General features: G+C 32.7%; 17 non-coding genes across 17 annotated transcripts; all 17 read right to left on the bottom strand.

Annotated features, from left to right (window-relative positions):
* Positions 1-326: 326 nt before the first annotated feature.
* On the bottom strand, positions 327-398 carry TRNAP-AGG (transfer RNA proline (anticodon AGG)). Its single transcript has one exon. It is a non-coding gene; the product is annotated as a tRNA-Pro (tRNA).
* Positions 399-4,011: 3,613 nt separating this feature from the next.
* TRNAP-AGG (transfer RNA proline (anticodon AGG)) lies at positions 4,012-4,083 on the bottom strand. The gene has a single exon. It is a non-coding gene; the product is annotated as a tRNA-Pro (tRNA).
* A 2,081-nt stretch (positions 4,084-6,164) lies between these two features.
* TRNAP-AGG (transfer RNA proline (anticodon AGG)) lies at positions 6,165-6,236 on the bottom strand. Its single transcript has one exon. It is a non-coding gene; the product is annotated as a tRNA-Pro (tRNA).
* Positions 6,237-8,005: 1,769 nt separating this feature from the next.
* TRNAP-AGG (transfer RNA proline (anticodon AGG)) lies at positions 8,006-8,077 on the bottom strand. The gene has a single exon. It is a non-coding gene; the product is annotated as a tRNA-Pro (tRNA).
* Positions 8,078-9,845: 1,768 nt separating this feature from the next.
* Positions 9,846-9,917, bottom strand: TRNAP-AGG (transfer RNA proline (anticodon AGG)). The gene has a single exon. It is a non-coding gene; the product is annotated as a tRNA-Pro (tRNA).
* A 1,769-nt stretch (positions 9,918-11,686) lies between these two features.
* TRNAP-AGG (transfer RNA proline (anticodon AGG)) lies at positions 11,687-11,758 on the bottom strand. The gene has a single exon. It is a non-coding gene; the product is annotated as a tRNA-Pro (tRNA).
* Positions 11,759-12,607: 849 nt separating this feature from the next.
* On the bottom strand, positions 12,608-12,679 carry TRNAP-AGG (transfer RNA proline (anticodon AGG)). Its single transcript has one exon. It is a non-coding gene; the product is annotated as a tRNA-Pro (tRNA).
* A 796-nt stretch (positions 12,680-13,475) lies between these two features.
* TRNAP-AGG (transfer RNA proline (anticodon AGG)) lies at positions 13,476-13,547 on the bottom strand. Its single transcript has one exon. It is a non-coding gene; the product is annotated as a tRNA-Pro (tRNA).
* Positions 13,548-14,392: 845 nt separating this feature from the next.
* On the bottom strand, positions 14,393-14,464 carry TRNAP-AGG (transfer RNA proline (anticodon AGG)). The gene has a single exon. It is a non-coding gene; the product is annotated as a tRNA-Pro (tRNA).
* An 845-nt stretch (positions 14,465-15,309) lies between these two features.
* Positions 15,310-15,382, bottom strand: TRNAP-AGG (transfer RNA proline (anticodon AGG)). The gene has a single exon. It is a non-coding gene; the product is annotated as a tRNA-Pro (tRNA).
* A 1,041-nt stretch (positions 15,383-16,423) lies between these two features.
* On the bottom strand, positions 16,424-16,495 carry TRNAT-AGU (transfer RNA threonine (anticodon AGU)). The gene has a single exon. It is a non-coding gene; the product is annotated as a tRNA-Thr (tRNA).
* Positions 16,496-17,341: 846 nt separating this feature from the next.
* On the bottom strand, positions 17,342-17,413 carry TRNAP-AGG (transfer RNA proline (anticodon AGG)). The gene has a single exon. It is a non-coding gene; the product is annotated as a tRNA-Pro (tRNA).
* A 796-nt stretch (positions 17,414-18,209) lies between these two features.
* Positions 18,210-18,281, bottom strand: TRNAP-AGG (transfer RNA proline (anticodon AGG)). The gene has a single exon. It is a non-coding gene; the product is annotated as a tRNA-Pro (tRNA).
* An 846-nt stretch (positions 18,282-19,127) lies between these two features.
* On the bottom strand, positions 19,128-19,199 carry TRNAT-AGU (transfer RNA threonine (anticodon AGU)). The gene has a single exon. It is a non-coding gene; the product is annotated as a tRNA-Thr (tRNA).
* Positions 19,200-20,045: 846 nt separating this feature from the next.
* Positions 20,046-20,117, bottom strand: TRNAP-AGG (transfer RNA proline (anticodon AGG)). The gene has a single exon. It is a non-coding gene; the product is annotated as a tRNA-Pro (tRNA).
* Positions 20,118-20,913: 796 nt separating this feature from the next.
* On the bottom strand, positions 20,914-20,985 carry TRNAP-AGG (transfer RNA proline (anticodon AGG)). Its single transcript has one exon. It is a non-coding gene; the product is annotated as a tRNA-Pro (tRNA).
* An 843-nt stretch (positions 20,986-21,828) lies between these two features.
* On the bottom strand, positions 21,829-21,900 carry TRNAP-AGG (transfer RNA proline (anticodon AGG)). Its single transcript has one exon. It is a non-coding gene; the product is annotated as a tRNA-Pro (tRNA).
* Positions 21,901-22,423: the final 523 nt, after the last annotated feature.

Here is a 22,423-nt window from a genome sequence, read left to right as displayed (position 1 = left end):
ATTGTTGACCTTTTTGTTTGTCAAAAAGAGCCTATTCTTTTAAGCCACTCATTGTTTCTTAGAAAAAAGCAAGGTGAGAGAAAAACCTGCAATTTCATTTTGACAGTTTTTTATTTGTCAAAATGAGATTTCTTGAGTGGCTACTCAAGGTTACTTAGACAAAATGGAATCTACAGTATACCCAATATACCACCAAATGGTTGACAGTTTACTAAATATGCATAAGTATATACTTTTTTGATGGATTGGCAAAAGCAAAATTCACTTGATGCTTTTGACATCAATAAGATAATGGAACCATGGGATTTAAAAGAACTTGAGAAGATGGACTCGTCCGGGATTTGAACCCGGGAACTTTCGCACCCTAAGCGAGAATCATACCCCTAGACCAACGAGCCAACTGCTAATGCTTTTTCATGTATACTAATAAAATTGGAAGTGAAACTGTTGGAATACATTAGTAAGTATTTTAAAATACTATCAGATAATAGAACTAAGCACTTTTAAAGAACCTGAGAAAACAGGCTTATCCAGGATATGAATCTGGGGCCTTTTGCACCCAAAGCAAAAATCATACACCCAGACCAACAAGCCACAAGTTAAATAATTTCTTATTCAGATTTTACCATTTTTAAAGTAAAACTCAAATTATTTAATAAAAAAATGCAATACGCTGGAAAAAAAGATGTTACATTTTAAAAATACCATAACAATTAAAAAATTTATTGGTAGCATAGCTAAAATGTTTCCTTAAGGTAAATTTTTGTCCAAGTATGCATATTTGGAAAGTTCAGTGCCAAGATTTAGGGGTTCCTATAGAGTTTGAACTTTTCTGATAGTTGGAACCTAAGACTTGTCTCTTACTGTGTGCAACTTAAGCATACAGACCAAGAAGAAAGAAAAAAAGCAAAAACCTGCAATTAATTGTTGACCTTTTTGTTTGTCAAAAAGAGCCTAATCTTTTAAGCCACTCATTGTTTCTTAGAAAAAAGCAAGGTAAGAGAAAAAACCTGCAATTTCATTTTGACAGTTTTTTATTTGTCAAAATGAGACTTCTTGAAGCCACTCAAGGTTACTTAGACAAAAAGGAATCTACAGTATACCCAATATACCACCAAATGGTTGACAGTTTACTAAATATGCATAAGTATATACTTTTTTGATGGATTGGCAAAAGCAAAATTCACTTGATGCTTTTGACATTAATAAGATAATGGAAGCATGGGATTTAAAAGAACCTAAGAAGATGGGCTCGTCCGGGATTTGAACCCGGGACCTCTCGCACCCTACGCGAGAATCATATCCCTAGACCAATGAGCCAACTGCTAATGCTTTTTCATGTATACTAATAAAAATTGGAAGTGAAACTGTTGGAATACATTAGTAAGTATTTTAAAATACTATCAGATAATAGAACTAAGCACTTTTAAAGAACCTGAGAAAACAGGATAATCCAGGATATGAACCTGGTGCCTTTTCCACTCAAAGCAAAAATCCTACACCCAGACCAACAAGCCACAAGCTAAATCATTTCTTATTCAGATTTTACCATTTTTAAAGTAAAACTCAAATTATTTAATAAAAAAATGCAATAAGCTGGAAAAAAAGATGTTACATTTTAAAAATACCATAACAATTTAAAAATGTATTGGTAGCATAGCTAAAATGTTTCCTTAAGGTAAATTTTTGTCCAAGTATGCATATTTGGAAAGTTCAGTGCCAAGATTTAGGGGTTCCTATAGAGTTTGAACTTTTCTGATAGTTGGAACCTAAGACTTGTCTCATACTGTGTGCAACTTATGCATACAGACCAAGAAGAAAGAAAAAAACAAAAACCTGCAATTAATTGTTGACCTTTTTGTTTGTCAAAAAGAGCCTATTCTTTGAAGCCACTCATTGTTTCTTAGAAAAAAGCAAGGTAAGAGAAAAACCTGTAATTTCATTTTGACAGTTTTTAATTTGTCAAAATGAGACTTCTTTGAAGCCACTCAAAATTACTTAGACAAAATGGAATCTACAGTATACCCAATATACCACCAAATGGTAGACAGTTTACTAAATATGCATAAGTATATATTTTTTTATGGATTTTCAAAAGCAAAATTCACTTGATGCTTTTGACATCAATCAGATAATGGAACCATGGGATTTAAAAGAATCTGAGAAGATGGGCTCATCCAGGATTTGAACCCAGGACCTCTTGCACCGTAAGCGAGAATCATACCCCTAGACCAACGAGCCAACTGTTCATTAATTTTTCATGTATACTAATGAAATTGGAAGTGAAACTGTTGGAATACATTAGTAAGTATTTTAAAATACTATCAGATAATAGAACTAAGCACTTTTAAAGAACCTGAGAAAACAGGCTAATCCAGGATATGTACCTGGGGCCTTTTCCACCCAAAGCAAAAATCATACACCCAGACCAACAAGCCACAAGCTAAATAATTTCTTATTCAGATTTTACCATTTTTAAAGTAAAACTCAAATTATTTAATAAAAAAAATGCAATACGCTGGAAAAAAAGATGTTACATTTTAAAAATACCATAACAATTTAAAAATGTATTGGTAGCATAGCTAAAATGTTTCCTTAAGGTAAATTTTTGTCCAAGTATGCATATTTGTAAAGTTCAGTGCCAAGATTTAGGGGTTCCTATAGAGTTTGAACTTTTCTGATAGGTGGAACCTAAGACTTGTCTCATACTGTGTGCAACTTAAGCATACAGACCAAGAAGAAAGAAAAAAAAAAAAAACCTGCAATTAATTGTTGACCTTTTTGTTTGTCAAAAACAGCCTATTCTTTGAAGCCACTCATTGTTTCTTAGAAAAAAGCAAGGTAAGAGAAAAACCTGTAATTTCATTTTGACAGTTTTTAATTTGTCAAAATGAGACTTCTTTGAAGCCACTAAAGATCACTTAGACAAAATGGAATCTACAGTATACCCAATATACCACCAAACGGTAGACAGTTTACTAAATATGCATAAGTATATATTTTTGTATGGATTTTCAAAAGCAAAATTCACTTGATGCTTTTGACATCAATCAGATAATGGAACCATGGGATTTAAAAGAACCTGAGAAGACGGACTCGTCCGGGATTTGAACCGGGACCTCTCGCACCCTAAGCGAGAATCATACCCCTAGACCAATGAGCCAACTGTTCATGCATTTTGATGCATACTAATGAAATTGGAAGTGAACCTGTTGGAATACATTAGTAAGTATTTTAAAATACTATCAGATAATAGAACTAAGCACGTTTAAAGAACCTAAGAAAACAGGCTCATCCAGGATATGAACCTGGGGCCTTTTGCACCCAAAGCAAAAATTATACACGCAGACCAACAAGCCACAAGCTAAACAATTTCTTATTCAGATTTTACCATTTTTAAAGTAAAACTCAAATTATTTAATAAAAAAATGCAATAAGCTGGAAAAAAAGATGTTACATTTTAAAAATACCATAACAATTTAAAAATGTATTGGTAGCATAGCTAAAATGTTTCCTTAAGGTAAATTTTTGTCCAAGTATGCATATTTGGAAAGTTCAGTGCCAAGATTTAGGGGTTCCTATAGAGTTTGAACTTTTCTGATAGTTGGAACCTAAGACTTGTCTCATACTGTGTGCAACTTATGCATACAGACCAAGAAGAAAGAAAAAAACAAAAACCTGCAATTAATTGTTGACCTTTTTGTTTGTCAAAAAGAGCCTATTCTTTGAAGCCACTAATTGTTTCTTAGAAAAAAGCAAGGTAAGAGAAAAACCTGTAATTTCATTTTGACAGTTTTTAATTTGTCAAAATGAGACTTCTTTGAAGCCACTCAAGATTACTTAGACAATATGGTATCTACAGTATACCCAATATACCACCAAATGGTAGACAGTTTACTAAATATGCATAAGTATATATTTTTGTATGGATTTTCAAAAGCAAAATTCACTTGATGCTTTTGACATCAATCAGTTAATGGAACCATGGGATTTAAAATAATCTGAGAAGATGGGCTCATCCAGGATTTGAACCCGGGATCTCTCGCACCCTAAGCGAGAATCATACCCCTAGACCAACGAGCCAACCTGCAATTTTTTTTTGACAGTTTTTTATTTGTCAAAATGAGACTTCTTGAAGCCACTTAAGGTTACTTAGACAAAATGGAATCTACAGTATACCCAATATACCACCAAATGGTTGACAGTTTACTAAATATGCATAAGTATATACTTTTTTGATGGATTGGCAAACGCAAAATTCACTTGATGCTTTTGACATCAATAAGATAATGGAACCATGGGATTTAAAAGAACCTGAGAAGATGGGCTCATCCGGGATTTGAACACGGGACTTCTCGCACCATAAGCGAGAATCATACCCCTAGATCAACGAGCCAACTGTTAATGCTTTTTCATGTATACTAATAAAATTGGAAGTGAAACTGTTGGAATACATTAGTAAGTATTTTAAAATACTATCAGATAATAGAACTAAGCACTTTTAAAGAACCTGAGAAAACAGGCTTATCCAGGATATGAATCTGGGGCCTTTTGCACCCAAAGCAAAAATCATACACCCAGACCAACAAGCCACAAGTTAAATAATTTCTTATTCAGATTTTACCATTTTTAAAGTAAAACTCAAATTATTTAATAAAAAAATGCAATAAGCTGGAAAAAAAGATGTTACATTTTAAAAATACCATAACAATTTAAAAATGTATTGGTAGCATAGCTAAAATGTTTCCTTAAGGTAAATTTTTGTCCAGGTATGCATATTTGGAAAGTTCAGTGCCAAGATTTAGGGGTTCCTATAGAGTTTGAACTTTTCTGATAGTTGGAACCTAAGACTTGTCTCATACTGTGTGCAACTTATGCATACAGACCAAGAAGAAAGAAAAAAACAAAAACCTGCAATTAATTGTTGACCTTTTTGTTTGTCAAAAAGAGCCTATTCTTTGAAGCCACTCATTGTTTCTTAGAAAAAGCAAGGTAAGAGAAAAACCTGTAATTTCATTTTGACAGTTTTTAATTTGTCAAAATGAGACTTCTTTGAAGCCACTCAAGATTACTTAGACAAAATGGAATCGACAGTATACCCAATATACCACCAAATGGTTGACAGTTTACTAAATATGCATAAGTATATATTTTTTTATGGATTTTCAAAAGCAAAATTCACTTGATGCTTTTGACATCAATCAGATAATGGATCCATGGGATTTAAAAGAATCAGAGAAGATGGGCTCGTCCGGGATTTGAACCCAGGACCTCTCGCACCCTCAGTGAGAATCATACCCCTAGACCAATGATCCAACTGCTAACGCTTTTTCATGTATACTAATAAAATTGGAAGTGAAACTGTTGGAATACATTAGTAAGTATTTTAAAATACTATCAGATAATAGAACTAAGCACTTTTAAAGAACCTGAGAAAACAGGCTAATCCAGGATATGAACCAGGTGCCTTTTCCACTCAAAGCAAAAATCATACACCCAGACCAACAAGCCACAAGCTAAATAATTTCTTATTCAGATTTTACCATTTTTAAAGTAAAACTCAAATTATTTAATAAAAAAATGCAATAAGCTGGAAAAAAAGATGTTACATTTTAAAAATACCATAACAATTTAAAAATGTATTGGTAGCATAGCTAAAATGTTTCCTTAAGGTAAATTTTTGTCCAAGAATGCATATTTGGAAAGTTCAGTGCCAAGATTTAGGGGTTCCTATAGAGTTTGAACTTTTCTGATAGTTGGAACCTAAGACTTGTCTCATACTGTGTGCAACTTAAGCATAGAGACCAAGAAGAAAGAAAAAACAAAAACCTGCAATTAATTGTTGACCTTTTTGTTTGTCAAAAAGAGCCTATTCTTTTAAGCCACTCATTGTTTCTTAGAAAAAAGCAAGGTGAGAGAAAAACCTGCAATTTCATTTTGACAGTTTTTTATTTGTCAAAATGAGATTTCTTGAGTGGCTACTCAAGGTTACTTAGACAAAATGGAATCTACAGTATACCCAATATACCACCAAATGGTTGACAGTTTACTAAATATGCATAAGTATATACTTTTTTAATGGATTTTCAAAAGCAAAATTCACTTGATGCTTTTGACATCAATCAGATAATGGAACCATGGGATTTAAAAGAATCTGAGAAGACGGGCTCATCCGGGATTTGAACACAGGACCTCTCGCACCCTAAGCGAGAATCATACCCCTAGACCAACGAGCCAACTGTTCATTAATTTTTCATGTATACTAATGAAATTGGAAGTGAAACTGTTGGAATACATTAGCATTTTAAAATACTATCAGATAATAGAACTAAGCACTTTTAAAGAACCTGAGAAAACAGACTTATCCAGGATATGAACCTGGTGCCTTTTCCACTCAAAGCAAAAATCATACACCCAGACCAACAAGCCACAAGCTAAATAATTTCTTATTCAGATTTTACCATTTTTAAAGTAAAACTCAAATTATTTAATAAAAAAATGCAATAAGCTGGAAAAAAAGATGTTACATTTTAAAAATACCATAACAATTTAAAAATGTATTGGTAGCATAGCTAAAATGTTTCCTTAAGGTAAATTTTTGTCCAAGTATGCATATTTGGAAAGTTCAGTGCCAAGATTTAGGGGTTCCTATAGAGTTTGAACTTTTCTGATAGTTGGAACCTAAGACTTGTCTCATACTGTGTGCAACTTATGCATACAGACCAAGAAGAAAGAAAAAAACAAAAACCTGCAATTAATTGTTGACCTTTTTGTTTGTCAAAAAGAGCCTATTCTTTGAAGCCACTCATTGTTTCTTAGAAAAAAGCAAGGTAAGAGAAAAACCTGTAATTTCATTTTGACAGTTTTTAATTTGTCAAAATGAGACTTCTTTGAAGCCACTCAAAATTACTTAGACAAAATGGAATCTACAGTATACCCAATATACCACCAAATGGTTGACAGTTTACTAAATATGCATAAGTTTATATTTTTTTATGGATTTTCAAAAGCAAAATTCACTTGATGCTTTTGACATCAATCAGATAATGGAACCATGGGATTTAAAAGAATTTGAGAAGATGGGCTCGTCCAGGATTTGAAACCAGGACCTCTCACACCCTAAGCGAGAATCATACCCCTAGACCAACGAGCCAACTGTTCATGCATTTTTTATGTATACTAATGAAATTGGAAGTGAAACTGTTGGAATACATTAGTAAGTATTTTAAAATACTATCAGATAATAGAACTAAGCACTTTTAAAGAACCTGAGAAAACAGGCTAATCCAGTATATGTACCTGGGGCCTTTTCCACCCAAAGCAAAAATCATACACCCAGACCAACAAGCCACAAGTTAAATAATTTCTTATTCAGATTTTACCATTTTTAAAGTAAAACTCAAATTATTTAATAAAAAAATGCAATAAGCTGGAAAAAAAGATGTTACATTTTAAAAATACCATAACAATTTAAAAATGTATTGGTAGCATAGCTAAAATGTTTCCTTAAGGTACATTTTTGTCCAAGTATGCATATTTGGAAAGTTCAGTGCCAAGATTTAGGGGTTCCTATAGAGTTTGAACTTTTCTGATAGTTGTAACCTAAGACTTGTCTCATACTGTGTGCAACTTAAGCATACAGACAAAGAAGAGAGAAAAAAAAAAAAAAAACCTGCAATTAATTGTTGACCTTTTTGTTTGTCAAAAAGAGCCTATTCTTTTAAGCCACTCATTGTTTCTTAGAAAAAAGCAAGGTAAGAGAAAAACCTGCAATTTCATTTTGACAGTTTTTTATTTGTCAAAATGAGACTTCTTGAAGCCACTCAATGTTACTTAGACAAAATGGAATCTACAGTATACCCAATATACCACCAAATGGTTGACAGTTTACTAAATATGCATAAGTATATACTTTTTTGATGGATTGGCAAAAGCAAAATTTACTTGATGCTTTTGACATTAATAAGATAATGGAAGCATGGGATTTAAAAGATCCTGAGAAGATGGGCTCGTCCGGGATTTGAACCCGGGACCTCTCGCACCCTACGCGAGAATCATACCCCTAGACCAATGAGCCAACTGCTAATGCTTTTTCATGTATACTAATAAAATTGGAAGTGAAACTGTTGGAATACATTAGTAAGTATTTTAAAATACTATCAGATAATAGAACTAAGCACTTTTAAAGAACCTGAGAAAACAGGATAATCCAGGATATGAACCTGGTGCCTATTCCACTCAAAGCAAAAATCCTTCACCCAGACCAACAAGCCACAAGCTAAATCATTTCTTATTCAGATTTTACCATTTTTAAAGTAAAACTCAAATTATTTAATAAAAAAATGCAATAAGCTGGAAAAAAAGATGTTACATTTTAAAAATACCATAACAATTTAAAAATGTATTGGTAGCATAGCTAAAATGTTTCCTTAAGGTACATTTTTGTCCAAGTATGCATATTTGGAAAGTTCAGTGCCAAGATTTAGGGGTTCCTATAGAGTTTGAACTTTTCTGATAGTTGTAACCTAAGACTTGTCTCATACTGTGTGCAACTTAAGCATACAGACCAAGAAGAAAGAAAAAAACAAAAACCTGCAATTAATTGTTGACCTTTTTGTTTGTCAAAAAGAGCCTATTCTTTGAAGCCACTCATTGTTTCTTAGAAAAAAGCAAGGTAAGAGAAAAACCTGTAATTTCATTTTGACAGTTTTTAATTTGTCAAAATGAGACTTCTTTGAAGCCACTCAAAATTACTTAGACAAAATGGAATCTACAGTATACCCAATATACCACCAAATGGTAGACAGTTTACTAAATATGCATAAGTATATATTTTTTTATGGATTTTCAAAAGCAAAATTCACTTGATGCTTTTGACATCAATCAGATAATGGAACCATGGGATTTAAAAGAATCTGAGAAGATGGGCTCGTCCAGGATTTGAACCCAGGACCTCTCGCACCCTAAGTGAGAATCATACCCCTAGACCAACGAGCCAACTGTTCATTAATTTTTCATGTATACTAATGAAATTGGAAGTGAAACTGTTGGAATACATTAGTAAGTATTTTAAAATACTATCAGATAATAGAACTAAGCACTTTTAAAGAACCTGAGAAAACAGGCTAATCCAGGATATGTACCTGGGGCCTTTTCCACCCAAAGCAAAAATCATACACCCAGACCAACAAGCCACAAGCTAAATAATTTCTTATTCAGATTTTACCATTTTTAAAGTAAAACTCAAATTATTTAATAAAAAAATGCAATAAGCTGGAAAAAAAGATGTTACATTTTAAAAATACCATAACAATTTAAAAATGTATTGGTAGCATAGCTAAAATGTTTCCTTAAGGTAAATTTTTGTCCAAGTATGCATATTTGGAAAGTTCAGTGCCAAGATTAAGGGGTTCCTATAGAGTTTGAACTTTTCTGATAGTTGTAACCTAAGACTTGTCTCATACTGTGTGCAACTTAAGCATACAGACCAAGAAGAAAGAAAAAAACAAAAACCTGCAATTAATTGTTGACCTTTTTGTTTGTCAAAAAGAGCCTATTCTTTTAAGCCACTCATTGTTTCTTAGAAAAAAGCAAGGTAAGAGTAAAACCTGTAATTTCATTTTGATAGTTTTTTATTTGTCAAAATGAGACTTCTTTGAAGCCACTCAAGGTTACTTAGACAAAATGGAATCTACAGTATACCCAATATACCACCGAATGGTTGACAGTTTACTAAATATGCATAAGTATATATTTTTTATGGATTTTCAAAAGCAAAATTCACTTGATGCTTTTGACATCAATCAGATAATGGAACCATGGGATTTAAAAGAATCTGAGAAGACGGGCTCATCCGGGATTTGAACACGGGACCTCTCGCACCCTAAGCGAGAATCATACCCCTAGACCAACGAGCCAACTGTTTATGCATTTTTCATGTATTCTTATGAAATTGGAAGTGAAACTGTTGGAATACATTAGTAAGTATTTTAAAATACTATCAGATAATAGAACTAAGCACTTTTAAAGAACCTGAGAAAACAGGATAATCCAGGATATGAACCTGGTGCCTTTTCCACTCAAAGCAAAAATCCTACACCCAGACCAACAAGCCACAAGCTAAATCATTTCTTATTCAGATTTTACCATTTTTAAAGTAAAACTCAAATTATTTAATAAAAAAATGCAATAAGCTGGAAAAAAAGATGTTACATTTTAAAAATACCATAACAATTTAAAAATGTATTGGTAGCATAGCTAAAATGTTTCCTTAAGGTACATTTTTGTCCAAGTATGCATATTTGGAAAGTTCAGTGCCAAGATTTAGGGGTTCCTATAGAGTTTGAACTTTTCTGATAGTTGTAACCTAAGACTTGTCTCATACTGTGTGCAATTTAAGCATACAGACCAAGAAGAAAGAAAAAAACAAAAACCTGCAATTAATTGTTGACCTTTTTGTTTGTCAAAAAGAGCCTATTCTTTTAAGCCACTCATTGTTTTTTAGAAAAAAGCAAGGTAAGAGAAAAACCTGCAATTTCATTTTGACAGTTTTTTATTTGTCAAAATGAGACTTCTTGAAGCCACTCAATGTTACTTAGACAAAATGGAATCTACAGTATACCCAATATACCACCAAATGGTTGACAGTTTACTAAATATGCATAAGTATATACTTTTTTGATGGATTGGCAAAAGCAAAATTCACTTGATGCTTTTGACATTAATAAGATAATGGAAGCATGGGATTTAAAAGAACCTAAGAAGATGTGCTCGTCCGGGATTTGAACCCGGGACCTCTCGCACCCTACGCGAGAATCATACCCCTAGACCAATGAGCCAACTGCTAATGCTTTTTCATGTATACTAATAAAATTGGAAGTGAAACTGTTGGAATACATTAGTAAGTATTTTAAAATACTATCAGATAATAGAACTAAGCACTTTTAAAGAACCTGAGAAAACAGGATAATCCAGGATATGAACCTGGTGCCTTTTCCACTCAAAGCAAAAATCCTACACCCAGACCAACAAGCCACAAGCTAAATCATTTCTTATTCAGATTTTACCATTTTTAAAGTAAAACTCAAATTATTTAATAAAAAAATGCAATAAGCTGGAAAAAAAGATGTTACATTTTAAAAATACCATAACAATTTAAAAATGTATTGGTAGCATAGCTAAAATGTTTCCTTAAGGTAAATTTTTGTCCAAGTATGCATATTTGGAAAGTTCAGTGGCAAGATTTAGGGGTTCCTATAGAGTTTGAACTTTTCTGATAGTTGGAACCTAAGACTTGTCTCATACTGTGTGCAACTTATGCATACAGACCAAGAAGAAAGAAAAAAACAAAAACCTGCAATTAATTGTTGACCTTTTTGTTTGTCAAAAAGAGCCTATTCTTTTAAGCCACTCATTGTTTCTTAGAAAAAAGCAAGGTAAGAGAAAAACCTGTAATTTCATTTTGACAGTTATTAATTTGTCAAAATGAGACTTCTTTGAAGCCACTCAAAATTACTTAGACAAAGTGGAATCTACAGTATACCCAATATACCACCAAATGGTTGACAGTTTACTAAATATGCATAAGTATATATTTTTTTATGGATTTTCAAAAGCAAAATTCACTTGATGCTTTTGACATCAATCAGATAATGGAACCATGGGATTTAAAAGAATCTGAGAAGATGGGCTCGTCCAGGATTTGAACCCAGGACCTCTCGCACCCTAAGCGAGAATCATACCCCTAGACCAACGAGCCAACTGTTCATTAATTTTTCATGTATACTAATGAAATTGGAAGTGAAACTGTTGGAATACATTAGTAAGTATTTTAAAATACTATCAGATAATAGAACTAAGCACTTTTAAAGAACCTGAGAAAACAGTCTAATCCAGGATATGTATCTGGGGCCTTTTCCACCCAAAGCAAAAATCATACACCCAGACCAACAAGCCACATGCTAAATAATTTCTTATTCAGATTTTACCATTTTTAAAGTAAAATTCAAATTATTTAATAAAAAAATGCAATACGCTGGAAAAAAAGATGTTACATTTTAAAAATACCATAACAATTTAAAAATGTATTGGTAGCATAGCTAAAATGTTTCCTTAAGGTAAATTTTTGTCCAAGTATGCATATTTGGAAAGTTCAGTGCCAAGATTTAGGGGTTCCTATAGAGTTTGAACTTTTCTGATAGTTGGAACCTAAGACTTGTCTCATACTGTGTGCAACTTAAGCATACAGACCAAGAAGAAAGAAAAAAAAAAACCCTGCAATTAATTGTTGACCTTTTTGTTTGTCAAAAAGAGCCTATTCTTTTAAGCCACTCATTGTTTCTTAGAAAAAAGCAAGGTAAGAGAAAAACCTGTAATTTCATTTTGACAGTTTTTTATTTGTCAAAATGAGACTTCTTTGAAGCCACTCAAGGTTACTTAGACAAAGTGGAATCTACAGTATACCCAATATACCACCAAATGGTTGACAGTTTACTAAATATGCTTAAGTATATACTTTTTTGATGGATTGGCAAAAGCAAAATTCACTTGATGCTTTTGACATCAATCAGATAATGGATCCATGGTATTTAAAAGAACCTGAGAAAATGGGCTCATCCGGGATTTGAACCCGGGACCTCTCGCACCCTAAGCGAGAATCATACCCCTAGACCAACGAGCCAACTGTTCATGCTTTTTCATGTATACTAATGAAATTGGAAGTGAAACTGTTGGAATACATTAGTATTTTAAAATACTATCAGATAATAGAACTAAGCACTTTTAAAGAACCTGAGAAAACAGACTTATCCAGGATATGAACCCAGTGCCTTTTCCACTCAAAGCAAAAATCATACACCCAGACCAACAAGCCACAAGCTAAATAATTTCTTATTCAGATTTTACCATTTTTAAAGTAAAACTCAAATTATTTAATAAAAAAATGCAATAAGATGGAAAAAAAGATGTTACATTTTAAAAATACCATAACAATTTAAAAATGTATGCATATTTGGAAAGTTCAGTGCCAAGATTTAGGGGTTCCTATAGAGTTTGAACTTTTCTGATAGTTGGAACCTAAGACTTGTCTCATACTGTGTGCAACTTAAGCATACAGACCAAGAAGAAAGAAAAAAAAAAAAACCTGCAATTAATTGTTGACCTTTTTGTTTGTCAAAAAGAGCCTATTCTTTTAAGCCACTCATTGTTTCTTAGAAAAAAGCAAGGTAAGAGAAAAACCTGTAATTTCATTTTGACAGTTTTTTATTTGTCAAAATGAGACTTCTTTGAAGCCACTCAAGGTTACTTAGACAAAGTGGAATCTACAGTATACCCAATATACCACCAAATGGTTGACAGTTTACTAAATATGCTTAAGTATATACTTTTTTGATGGATTGGCAAAAGCAAAATTCACTTGATGCTTTTGACATCAATCAGATAATGGATCCATGGTATTTAAAAGAACCTGAGAAAATGGGCTCATCCAGGATTTGAACCCGGGACCTCTCGCACCCTAAGCGAGAATCATACCCCTAGACCAACGAGCCAACTGTCCATGCTTTTTCATGTATACTAATGAAATTGGAAGTGAAACTGTTGGAATACATTAGTATTTTAAAATACTATCAGATAATAGAACTAAGCACTTTTAAAGAACCTGAGAAAACAGGCTAATCCAGGATATGAACCTGGTGCCTTTTCCACTCAAACCAAAAATCATACACCCAGACCAACAAGCCACAAGATAAATAATTTCTTATTCAGATTTTACCATTTTTAAAGTAAAACTCAAATTATTTAATAAAAAAATGCAATAAGCTGGTAAAAAAGATGTTACATTTTAAAAATACCATAACAATTTAAAAATGTATTGGTAGCATAGCTAAAATGTTTCCTTAAGGTAAATTTTTGTCCAAGTATGCATATTTGGAAAGTTCAGTGCCAAGATTTAGGGGTTCCTATAGAGTTTGAACTTTTCTGATAGTTGGAACCTAAGAATTGTCTCATACTGTGTGCAACTTAAGCATACAGACCAAGAAGAAAGAAAAAAACAAAAACCTGCAATTAATTGTTGACCTTTTTGTTTGTCAAAAAGAGCCTATTCTTTTAAGCCACTCATTGTTTCTTAGAAAAAAGCAAGGTAAGAGAAAAACCTGTAATTTCATTTTGATAGTTTTTTATTTGTCAAAATGAGACTTCTTTGAAGCCACTCAAGGTTACTTGGACAAAGTGGAATCTACAGTATACCCAATATACCACCAAATGGTTGACAGTTAACTAAATATGCTTAAGTATATACTTTTTTGATGGATTGGCAAAAGCAATATTCACTTGATGCTTTTGACATCAATCAGATAATGGAACCATGGGATTTAAAAGAACCTGAGAAAATGGGCTCGTCCGGGATTTGAACCCGGGACCTCTCGCACCCTAAGCGAGAATCATACCCCTAGACCAACGAGCCAACTGTTCATGCATTTTGATGCATACTAATGAAGTTGGAAGTGAAACTGTTGGAATACATTAGTAAGTATTTTAAAATACTATCAGATAATAGAACTAAGCACTTTTAAAGAACCTGAGAAAACAGGCTTATCCAGGATATGAACCTGGTGCCTTTTCCACTCAAAGCAAAAATCATACACCCAGACCAACAAGCCACAATCTAAATAATTTCTTATTCAGATTTTACCATTTTTAAAGTAAAACTCAAATTATTTAATAAAAAAATGCAATAAGCTGGAAAAAAAGATGTTACATTTTAAAAATACCATAACAATTTAAAAATGTATTGGTAGCATAGCTAAAATGTTTCCTAAATGTAAATTTTTGTCCAAGTATGCATATTTGGAAAGTTCAGTGCCAAGATTTAGGGGTTCCTATAGAGTTTGAACTTTTCTGATAGTTGGAACCTAAGACTTGTCTCATACTGTGTGCAACTTAAGCATACAGACCAAGAAGAAAGAAAAAAAAAACCTGCAATTAATTGTTGACCTTTTTGTTTGTCAAAAAGAGCCTATTCTTTTAAGCCACTCATTGTTTCTTAGAAAAAAGCAAGGTAAGAGAAAAACCTGTAATTTCATTTTGACAGTTTTTTATTTGTCAAAATGAGACTTCTTTGAAGCCACTCAAGGTTACTTAGACAAAGTTGAATCTACAGTATACCCAATATACCACCAAATGGTTGACAGTTTACTAAATATGCTTAAGTATATACTTTTTTGATGGATTGGCAAAAGCAAAATTCACTTGATGCTTTTGACATCAATCAGATAATGGATCCATGGTATTTAAAAGAACCTAAGAAAATGGTCTCATCCGGGATTTGAACCCGGGACCTCTCGCACCCTAAGCGAGAATCATACCCCTAGACCAACGAGCCAACTGTTCATGCTTTTTCATGTATACTAATGAAATTGGAAGTGAAACTGTTGGAATACATTAGTATTTTAAAATACTATCAGATAATAGAACTAAGCACTTTTAAAGAACCTGAGAAAACAGGCTTATCCAGGATATGAACCTGGTGCCTTTTCCACTCAAAGCAAAAATCATACACCCAGACCAACGAGCCAACTGTTCATGCATTTTTCATGTATACTAATGAAATTGGAAGTGAAACTGTTGGAATACATTAGTAAGTATTTTAAAATACTATCAGATAATAGAACTAAGCACTTTTAAAGTACCGGAGAAAACAGGCTAATCCAGGATATGAACCTGGTGCCTTTTCCACTCAAAGCAAAATCATACACCCAGACCAACAAGCCACAAGATAAATAATTTCTTATTCAGATTTTACCAATTTTAAAGTAAAACTCAAATTATTTAATAAAAAAATGCAATAAGCTGGTAAAAAAGATGTTACATTTTAAAAATACCATAACAATTTAAAAATGTATTGGTAGCATAGCTAAAATGTTTCCTTAAGGTAAATTTTTGTCCAAGTATGCATATTTGGAAAGTTCAGTGCCAAGATTTAGGGGTTCCTATAGAGTTTGAACTTTTCTGATAGTTGGAACCTAAGACTTGTCTCATACTGTGTGCAACTTAAGCATACAGACCAAGAAGAAAGAAAAAAACAAAAACCTGCAATTAATTGTTGACCTTTTTGTTTGTCAAAAAGAGCCTATTCTTTTAAGCCACTCATTGTTTCTTAGAAAAAAGCAAGGTAAGAGAAAAACCTGTAATTTCATTTTGATAGTTTTTTATTTGTCAAAATGAGACTTCTTTGAAGCCACTCAAGGTTACTTAGACAAAGTGGAATCTACAGTATACCCAATATACCACCAAATGGTTGACAGTTAACTAAATATGCTTAAGTATATACTTTTTTGATGGATTGGCAAAAGCAATATTCACTTGATGCTTTTGACATCAATCAGATAATGGAACCATGGGATTTAAAAGAACCTGAGAAAATGGGCTCGTCCGGGATTTGAACCCGGGACCTCTCGCACACTAAGCGAGAATCATACCCCTAGACCAACGAGCCAACTGTTCATGCATTTTGATGCATACTAATGAAGTTGGAAGTGAAACTGTTGGAATACATTAGTAAGTATTTTAAAATACTATCAGATAATAGAACTAAGCACTTTTAAAGAACCTGAGAAAACAGGCTTTTCCAGGATATGAACCTGGTGCCTTTTCCACTCAAAGCAAAAATCATACACCCAGACCAACAAGCCACAAGCTAAATAATTTCTTATTCAGATTTTACCATTTTTAAAGTAAAACTCAAATTATTTAATAAAAAAATGCAATAAGCTGGAAAAAAAGATGTTACATTTTAAAAATACCATAACAATTTAAAAATGTATTGGTAGCATAGCTAAAATGTTTCCTTAATGTAAATTTTTGTCCAAGTATGCATATTTGGAAAGTTCAGTGCCAAGATTTAGGGGTTCCTATAGAGTTTGAACTTTTCTGATAGTTGGAACCTAAGACTTGTCTCATACTGTGTGCAACTTAAGCATACAGACCAAGAAGAAAGAAAAAAAAACCCTGCAATTAATTGTTGACCTTTTTGTTTGTCAAAAAGAGCCTATTCTTTTAAGCCACTCATTGTTTAATAGAAAAAAGCAAGGTAAGAGAAAAACCTGTAATTTCATTTTGACAGTTTTTTATTTGTCAAAATGAGACTTCTTTGAAGCCACTCAAGGTTACTTAGACAAAGTGGAATCTACAGTATACCCAATATACCACCAAATGGTTGACAGTTTACTAAATATGCTTAAGTATATACTTTTTTGATGGATTGGCAAAAGCAAAATTCACTTGATGCTTTTGACATCAATCAGATAATGGATCCATGGTATTTAAAAGAACCTGAGAAAATGGGCTCATCCGGGATTTGAACCCGGGACCTCTCGCACCCTAAGCGAGAATCATACCCCTAGACCAACGAGCCAACTGTTCATGCTTTTTCATGTATACTAATGAAATTGGAAGTGAAACTGTTGGAATACATTAGTATTTTAAAATACTATCAAATAATAGAACTAAGCACTTTTAAAGAACCTGAGAAAACAGACTTATCCAGGATATGAACCTGGTGCCTTTTCCACTCAAAGCAAAAATCATACACCCAGACCAACAAGCCACAAGCTAAATAATTTCTTATTCAGATTTTACCATTTTTAAAGTAAAACTCAAATTATTTAATAAAAAAATGCAATAAGATGGAAAAAAAGATGTTACATTTTAAAAATACCATAACAATTTAAAAATGTATGCATATTTGGAAAGTTCAGTGCCAAGATTTAGGGGTTCCTATAGAGTTTGAACTTTTCTGATAGTTGGAACCTAAGACTTGTCTCATACTGTGTGCAACTTAAGCATACAGACCAAGAAGAAAGAAAAAAACAAAAACCTGCAATTAATTGTTGACCTTTTTGTTTGTCAAAAAGAGCCTATTCTTTTAAGCCACTCATTGTTTCTTAGAAAAAAGCAAGGTAAGAGAAAAACCTGTAATTTCATTTTGACAGTTTTTAATTTGTCAAAATGAGACTTCTTTGAAGCCACTCAAGGTTACTTAAACAAAGTGGAATCTACAGTATACCCAATATACCACCAAATGGGTGACAGTTTACTAAATATGCTTAAGTATATACTTTTTTGATGGATTGGCAAAAGCAAAATTCACTTGATGCTTTTGACATCAATCAGATAATGGATCCATGGTATTTAAAAAAACCTGAGAAAATGGGCTCATCCGGGATTTGAACCCAGGACCTCTCGCACCCTAAGCGAGAATCATACCCCTAGACCAACGAGCCAACTGTTCATGCTTTTTCATGTATACTAATGAAATTGGAAATGAAACTGTTGGTATACATTAGTATTTTAAAATACTATCAGATAATAGAACTAAGCACTTTTAAAGAACCTGAGAAAACAGACTTATCCAGGATATGAACCTGGTGCCTTTTCCACTCAAAGCAAAAATCATACACCCAGACCAACAAGCCACAAGCTAAATAATTTCTTATTCAGATTTTACAATTTTTAAAGTAAAACTCACATTATTTAATAAAAAAATGCAATAAGATGGAAAAAAAAGATGTTACATTTTAAAAATACCATAACAATTTAAAAATGTATTGGTAGCATAGCTAAAATGTTTCCTTAAGGTCAATTTTTGTTCAAGTATGCATATATGGAAAGTTCAGTGCCAAGATTTAGAGGTTCCTATAGAGTTTGAACTTTTCTGATAGTTGGAACCTAAGACTTGTCTCATACTGTGTGCAACTTAAGCATACAGACCAAGAAGAAAGAAAAAAACAAAAACCTGCAATTAATTGTTGACCTTTTTGTTTGTCAAAAAGAGCCTATTCTTTTAAGCCACTCATTGTTTCTTAGAAAAAAGCAAGGTAAGAGAAAAACCTGTAATTTCATTTTGATAGTTTTTTATTTGTCAAAATGAGACTTCTTTGAAGCCACTCAAGGTTACTTAGACAAAGTGGAATCTACAGTATACCCAATATACCACCAAATGGTTGACAGTTAACTAAATATGCTTAAGTATATACTTTTTTGATGGATTGGCAAAAGCAATATTCACTTGATGCTTTTGACATCAATCAGATAATGGAACCATGGGATTTAAAAGAACCTGAGAAAATGGGCTCGTCCGGGATTTGAACCCGGGACCTCTCGCACACTAAGCGAGAATCATACCCCTAGACCAACGAGCCAACTTTTCATGCATTTTGATGCATACTAATGAAGTTGGAAGTGAAACTGTTGGAATACATTAGTAAGTATTTTAAAATACTATCAGATAATAGAACTAAGCACTTTTAAAGAACCTGAGAAAACAGGCTTTTCCAGGATATGAACCTGGTGCCTTTTCCACTCAAAGCAAAAATCATACACCCAGACCAACAAGCCACAAGCTAAATAATTTCTTATTCAGATTTTACCATTTTTAAAGTAAAACTCAAATTATTTAATAAAAAAATGCAATAAGCTGGAAAAAAAGATGTTACATTTTAAAAATACCATAACAATTTAAAAATGTATTGGTAGCATAGCTAAAATGTTTCCTTAATGTAAATTTTTGTCCAAGTATGCATATTTGGAAAGTTCAGTGCCAAGATTTAGGGGTTCCTATAGAGTTTGAACTTTTCTGATAGTTGGAACCTAAGACTTGTCTCATACTGTGTGCAACTTAAGCATACAGACCAAGAAGAAAGAAAAAAAAACCCTGCAATTAATTGTTGACCTTTTTGTTTGTCAAAAAGAGCCTATTCTTTTAAGCCACTCATTGTTTAATAGAAAAAAGCAAGGTAAGAGAAAAACCTGTAATTTCATTTTGACAGTTTTTTATTTGTCAAAATGAGACTTCTTTGAAGCCACTCAAGGTTACTTAGACAAAGTGGAATCTACAGTATACCCAATATACCACCAAATGGTTGACAGTTTACTAAATATGCTTAAGTATATACTTTTTTGATGGATTGGCAAAAGCAAAATTCACTTGATGCTTTTGACATCAATCAGATAATGGATCCATGGTATTTAAAAGAACCTGAGAAAATGGGCTCATCCGGGATTTGAACCCGGGACCTCTCGCACCCTAAGCGAGAATCATACCCCTAGACCAACGAGCCAACTGTTCATGCTTTTTCATGTATACTAATGAAATTGGAAGTGAAACTGTTGGAATACATTAGTATTTTAAAATACTATCAAATAATAGAACTAAGCACTTTTAAAGAACCTGAGAAAACAGACTTATCCAGGATATGAACCTGGTGCCTTTTCCACTCAAAGCAAAAATCATACACCCAGACCAACAAGCCACAAGCTAAATAATTTCTTATTCAGATTTTACCATTTTTAAAGTAAAACTCAAATTATTTAATAAAAAAATGCAATAAGATGGAAAAAAAGATGTTACATTTTAAAAATACCATAACAATTTAAAAATGTATGCATATTTGGAAAGTTCAGTGCCAAGATTTAGGGGTTCCTATAGAGTTTGAACTTTTCTGATAGTTGGAACCTAAGACTTGTCTCATACTGTGTGCAACTTAAGCATACAGACCAAGAAGAAAGAAAAAAACAAAAACCTGCAATTAATTGTTGACCTTTTTGTTTGTCAAAAAGAGCCTATTCTTTTAAGCCACTCATTGTTTCTTAGAAAAAAGCAAGGTAAGAGAAAAACCTGTAATTTCATTTTGACAGTTTTTAATTTGTCAAAATGAGACTTCTTTGAAGCCACTCAAGGTTACTTAAACAAAGTGGAATCTACAGTATACCCAATATACCACCAAATGGGTGACAGTTTACTAAATATGCTTAAGTATATACTTTTTTGATGGATTGGCAAAAGCAAAATTCACTTGATGCTTTTGACATCAATCAGATAATGGATCCATGGTATTTAAAAAAACCTGAGAAAATGGGCTCATCCGGGATTTGAACCCAGGACCTCTCGCACCCTAAGCGAGAATCATACCCCTAGACCAACGAGCCAACTGTTCATGCTTTTTCATGTATACTAATGAAATTGGAAATGAAACTGTTGGTATACATTAGTATTTTAAAATACTATCAGATAATAGAACTAAGCACTTTTAAAGAACCTGAGAAAACAGACTTATCCAGGATATGAACCTGGTGCCTTTTCCACTCAAAGCAAAAATCATACACCCAGACCAACAAGCCACAAGCTAAATAATTTCTTATTCAGATTTTACCATTTTTAAAGTAAAACTCACATTATTTAATAAAAAAATGCAATAAGATGGAAAAAAAAGATGTTACATTTTAAAAATACCATAACAATTTAAAAATGTATTGGTAGCATAGCTAAAATGTTTCCTTAAGGTCAATTTTTGTTCAAGTATGCATATATGGAAAGTTCAGTGCCAAGATTTAGAGGTTCCTATAGAGTTTGAACTTTTCTGATAGTTGGAACCTAAGACTTGTCTCATACTGTGTGCAACTTAAGCATACAGACCAAGAAGAAAGAAAAAAAAAACCTGCAATTAATTGTTGACCTTTTTGTTTGTCAAAAAGAGCCTATTCTTTTAAGCCACTCATTGTTTCTTAGAAAAAAGCAAGGTAAGAGAAAAACCTGTAATTTCATTTTGACAGTTTTTTATTTGTCAAAATGAGACTTCTTTGAAGCCACTCAAGGTTACTTAGACAAAGTGGAATCTACAGTATACCCAATATACCACCAAATGGTTGACAGTTTACTAAATATGCTTAAGTATATACTTTTTTGATGGATTGGCAAAAGCAAAATTCACTTGATGCTTTTGACATCAATCAGATAATGGATCCATGGTATTTAAAAGAACCTGAGAAAATCGGCTCATCCGGGATTTGAACCCGGGACTTCTCGCACCCTAAGCGAGAATCATACCCCAAGACCAACGAGCCAACTGTTCATGCTTTTTCATGTATACTAATGAAATTGGAAGTGAAACTGTTGGAATACATTAGTATTTTAAAATACTATCAGATAATAGAACTAAGCACTTTTAAAGAACCTGAGAAAACAGACTTATCCAGGATATGAACCCGGTGCCTTTTCCACTCAAAGCAAAAATCATACACCCAGACCAACAAGCCACAAGCTAAATAATTTCTTATTCCGATTTTACCATTTTTAAAGTAAAACTCAAATTATTTAATAAAAAAATGCAATAAGATGGAAAAAAAGATGTTACATTTTAAAAATACCATAACAATTTAAAAATGTATTGGTAGCATAGGTAAAATGTTTCCTTAAGGTAAATTTTTGTCCAAGTATGCATATTTGGAAAGTTCAGTGCCAAGATTTAGGGGTTCCTATAGAGTTTGAACTTTTCTGATAGTTGGAACCTAAGACTTGTCTCATACTGTGTGCAACTTAAGCATACAGACCAAGAAGAAAGAAAAAAACAAAAACCTGCAATTAATT

The sequence above is a fragment of the Pseudophryne corroboree genome, chromosome 3 (genome assembly GCF_028390025.1).
Source record: "Pseudophryne corroboree isolate aPseCor3 chromosome 3, aPseCor3.hap2, whole genome shotgun sequence".
Lineage (NCBI taxonomy): Eukaryota > Metazoa > Chordata > Amphibia > Anura > Myobatrachidae > Pseudophryne > Pseudophryne corroboree.
The sequence above is the reverse complement of the archived record's forward strand: the minus strand, read 5'-3'. Positions and strand labels throughout refer to the sequence as shown.